At 39.5% G+C, this 5,000-nt stretch overlaps 1 pseudogene; it reads left to right on the top strand.

Moving 5' to 3' along the window:
- LOC122326030 overlaps positions 1-3,289 on the top strand; it is an 11,123-nt pseudogene extending 7,834 nt beyond the window's left edge.
- The last annotated feature ends 1,711 nt before the right edge of the window (positions 3,290-5,000 follow it).

Raw genomic sequence — 5,000 nt, 5'->3', positions numbered from 1 at the left:
TCCCATTTTTTTTCTTTGTGCTGTCTTTTCCTGTCTGTAAAAGAAATGACATGGTCTGCCACAGAATTACAGTACAAACAGTAAAAAAGCGTAAATGTGAATTTTGTCCAGTCCTCTTGCAAGCACATACACATACATTGGCGTAACCTAATTTACAACAACTGCATTTAAAACTGTAGCCATAGTTTACATCGAAACTTATCCCTCCAGAGCACGCTGTTATATTGATAACATGACTAGAGCAGATTTGACTGTCTTCTCCATTACACAACGACACAAGTACCAGGCACTGAAATGTTCATTGACACACATTTTTTTGAGACTGACTATTTGTGTGAATTGTTTTTGAGAAATCATACTGTTTATCAAATATCAAGGATGATTAGAAATGTGCCGAGTGACTGAGAACAACTATAAAGCTCCGAAAGCAGCACCTGGTGGCAAAGGATGAATTAGCGTTTTCTTTCAGACCAATGGGAAAAGACCAGCAGCTGGGCTGAAGTAATATACTAATGTTTCATCTTGGAACCTTGTTTTCCATAATTCAGTAAACTCTTTCTTTTTGAGATACAATAACTTTATGCATGTTGAACTTTCATATTTAAAAATTTATAGGATGTTTTCAATTCACATTCATAATAAAGTACTTTAAGGACAACCCATCTGTGTATATATATATATATATATATATATGTGTGTGTGCGTGTTAAAAATTGACACTCTACTCTACTCATATCAGTCTGTGGCTGTCCTCTGAGAGGCGTCTCTTCTTGTTGTTTGTGTCCAGATCACTCCTGGCCTCTCCCTGATCTGCTGTGTCCCATGTGGATCTTCGCTTAGCGTGCTTTTTCTCCACAGCCTCCTCATTGCACCTGTGCCATCTCTCTGGACCGCTTCGTCGGCATCCGCAATCCAATCAAATACAGCCCGCGGCAACACATACGCCAAGACCATGATCAAAATCATCTCCGTCTGGACCATTTCTATAGGTGAGACGAAGAAATACTCAGGGTTAGATAACATGCGTGGTTCGTGGCCAGAATCAACGCATTTCTTCACCAGCATGACAAATAACAAGAAGTAAACCTTAATACAAAACATGAGAGTCAATCTTTAAATGCAATTATTATTTGAATAATCCCTCACGTCTTGCCACAGGCTTTTGACCCTGCTCTGTAATTACACCAGCAGCCTTCTCAATCTGGCTTGTTTCCTAGATTGGGTTGCAGGATGTTGCTCTTTCGTTCAGCATTATGAGCCATGATGTGAGAACCCAGTCAGGCAAAGCGCTCTGACCACTATTTCTGCGCGCGCTTCCCCGGGCGTCACAGACTCTGCTTGATGTCTTTACCTAGAGAGCACACAGCACTAACAGGAACTGACAGGAGGCTACTGCTGCTGTCAGCGTTCTAGCCCTGTTATGTATTTAGCATCCCACAAGCGATATTTCTGCACAGCTCTTCTTGTGGTTTTGTGCTTAACACTTTTTAACTTTGGTGTTTCTTTTTTCCATAAATATTTTTGCACCATGTTGGTGGCGTGTATACGCCATCCTGTGCAAATTTGTCTTTAAGAGCTACAGTTTGTCATAGCTGTGTTTTCACATACAGATTGAGTGCGCTATAAAGTGTGCCAATTCTGAAATGAGCAAAGCACAGCATTGATCTCGGACTAATACATCATAGAGGGTCACAAAGGATGTTTTTCCAGTAGTACCAAAACCATAGAGCTAATGAAAATGTATTGATTAATCTGAAGTACTTTTTCCTACTATGAAGGACCTTTATGCGCATGTAAAGGTTATTCATGGAACCACAGATGCCAATAAAGAAACGTTGTTTTTAGAGTGATTTTACACAGTGAAAATTGAAATTAATTTATGCTTAATTACATAATAAGAGTCATAGCAGCAGCAAACAACAAAGTTAAACCCATTCCCATTGAGTTCATTTTGGGAAATATTGAGTATTTTTCTGCACAGTTAATGGAAGATTTTTAAAACAAAATGGATAAAAGTTATTATTTTGCCACTCCTATTCAAACACTTTTATGCCTCACACCAAAGTCTATCACTGTATCTTCACATTTTAGATTTGGCTTTTATTCTACCTACACCAGTAAGCTTATTAAATTGTCATGCTATTAATTACATCAAAATTAAAAGTTTTTGTTTTCATGATAATGTGTCTATGCTCTGTTTATTATGTATATATAAATACAAACACATGCATGTATGTATATTAAAAATCACGAATTAAAAATATATAAATCTCTAAAATATATACCGTCCTTTTCAAAATATATAATGTATAAGTGTGTTTATATGTAAGCCTACATAATGAGCGTTAATAATGTAAACAACAATTTTTGCATGCATGAAGGATCGGCTGAATAGTTTGAAAAATGCTAAACTCTAGCTCTAGGGAAAGTGGAGTGTTCCTTTAGAGTGTATAACATTATTTTCTTCTAATTGTAGGATGGAGATGACACTGATAGCCCAGGGATAAATGTACATTTGTTTCGAAGGCTTTGTTTAACATTCACGACATCTACGATTTTTAAAAAATTGAAATAGTTACATGTATCATAAACCAGTATCAGTCTTTTCACAGCTTTATTTTTAATAGTTTCAGGCTGCAGGATAGAAATGGGTTTACGTGACTAAATCACGCCGTTCTTCACTTTCACTTAATCAGCTTGCTTCATTCTTCTTTTCCTCCCAGTGCTGTCCACTGCCCATCCGGTCATGGGTTTCCAGGACAAGCAGAAGGTGTTTGTGAAGCGGCACCTGCACCTGAGAGCGAGCCTCGTTTCATCCTCGTTGGCTCGTCCGTGGCCTTCTTACGTTCCTCACGACCATCGCGGTGGTCTGCTACAGCCCACCTCACCCTCCGTGATCTCCAGAAGCACCTGGGCGCCTCCTTCTTCCTGCCGGAGGCGAGAGCCACTCTCATCTTCTCTGCTCAGATTACTGACAATACAGGAAACCCGCTCAACAACAGGTCTGCTGCAAACTCCACGAGGCCAGGGCAGGCGAGGCATGATTCAAGCTTTGAACAATGGCAGCGGGCCTCCAAAGTCTTGGGGATTGTGTTTTCTCTTCCTGGTCAAAGCCTTGTGGTGTCCGTTCTTCATCACCAGCGTGCTGATCGCTGCCATCTGTCAGGACGACTCAGCGAGCATCTCTTTTAACCTCATCCACTTCTTTGTCTGGTGGGATATATCTCCTTTGCGTAAATCGTCCATCAGATCTACACCTGTTCAGCCCGGGCGTGTCGGCAAGCCTTAGCCGCTGCTTCTCCTCTCTACGATGTCTGTGAAGTCGTGCCTTGGAGGAATATTCACCAGTTAAAGCATAAAGATGACATATCGCTTGAAATCAGGCTTTTTCCAATTTGCGCCTGTGCATCTGCCAACCAAAGGAGGCCATTGAGAAAAGTAGCCAATGTAACTTTCTAGTAAGCTTTTGTCCTGAAAAAAGCAGCGTGTCGAGATCTAAGCTCCCCTTTGCTGAGTTACCCAAAGGCATCTTATTGTAATATTACGCCCCTTAATCTGTAAATTTCCGCCTCCCTCACTTTCCGTCTTTTCAGCGATTTCTCAAGCGGCGGAGGTCTGCACTGTGAAAGGTTGAATAAAACATACTATGCTAACATTTCTGTCTTTTGGGTGCACAGGCGAGGCGAGAGAGAGCATTTAAATTTGTACTGTATATTGCTGCTGTACGCAATTTTACAACGAACCCACAACCGACTGTGGCGTGATCGCCGGAATCAAAGCGAGGATGTTTCAAGGGAGTATGAGCTGTAAGGACCGCCTGTAGCTCTATTCACAAAGGGGCGTGGTGCGGCAACTCGTTTGCATTTAAAAGCAGGCACCAAAATCGTTGTTTCTGAAAATGTATTGGTTCTTTGTGTTACTGTAAATCACACACAGCGCATGTTTACAAATGTTTCCCCAGAAACATTGCCTTGTGTATGGAAATACGGCTAGTAATAACTTCAGGTTGGTTAACTGCAGAGCTAAGTAATGAGTAAGCCCAAGTATTCTGGATTATGTATTCAGATTTCAGTAATCAAATGCTATTGATTATATATTACATTATATATAGTATATTACATTTATAATATTTTCGAAGTGGAGTGCAGTTACTTTTCATGGATTGCGTTATTCCGCACAATCATGCATACATTGCTGATCATTTTTTCTTAGAATTTTTATGCATTTTAATAGATAAAGACACATTAGCATGTTTACTGTTCAGCGCGGCTTAATACGCCATTGACATGCGGGTAAACAAATGATGTATACTCAAGTGATTTATCAGCTTTTCTTTTCAACTCTTTTTAAAAAACCACTCAGCAGATCTTGCATTAAGACCAGTTTGGAAAACCAACGCTTCTGTATGATATTTTAACGCGTTCTGCACCATTTACATTACAATATAGTACTTATTTTCTTTCTGTGTCAATCACAGTGTTTAATGATGATGAGTTTGTGACTCGATATTAACTCGCGATATATGGCGGTGGAATACTGAGTTTACGCAATGCTGCAGGAGATGTGTGGTTTGTTACCGTGCATGTGAAAGCGGATGAGACCGGAAGCCTTGCACTAAATAAATTAAAGAAATGAGTAAAAAGCGTTAACTTTGAATTGTACAGATGACTTTTTCCAAAAGTAACTTAAGTAGCGCTTTACATTTATTAAATGCTAGAAGGTGCCAGTTTTGCAATTGCTGAACGGTGTTCGCGCTTTCTTCATCAAATGTTTTGTCGTAAAGAAGGGCTTTTACATTCGCTTTTTACGTTAAAAACAGACAAAGGAAGCCTGGCCAGATTTAAAAGTAGCTCAAAAGTAACATAACTAGAGCTATTAGTAGGTAGTAATTTTTAAGGAGTAACGGAATATTGTAATGCTTTGCTTTTAAGTAGTAATTGTAATTTAAAAGTTCTCGAGATTTTACCTCTACAAAAGAACAGTTCCCTGCTGAAAGAGAA

This window comes from Puntigrus tetrazona, chromosome 21 (genome assembly GCF_018831695.1).
Source record: "Puntigrus tetrazona isolate hp1 chromosome 21, ASM1883169v1, whole genome shotgun sequence".
Classification (NCBI taxonomy): Eukaryota; Metazoa; Chordata; class Actinopteri; order Cypriniformes; family Cyprinidae; genus Puntigrus; species Puntigrus tetrazona.
The sequence above is the reverse complement of the archived record's forward strand: the minus strand, read 5'-3'. Positions and strand labels throughout refer to the sequence as shown.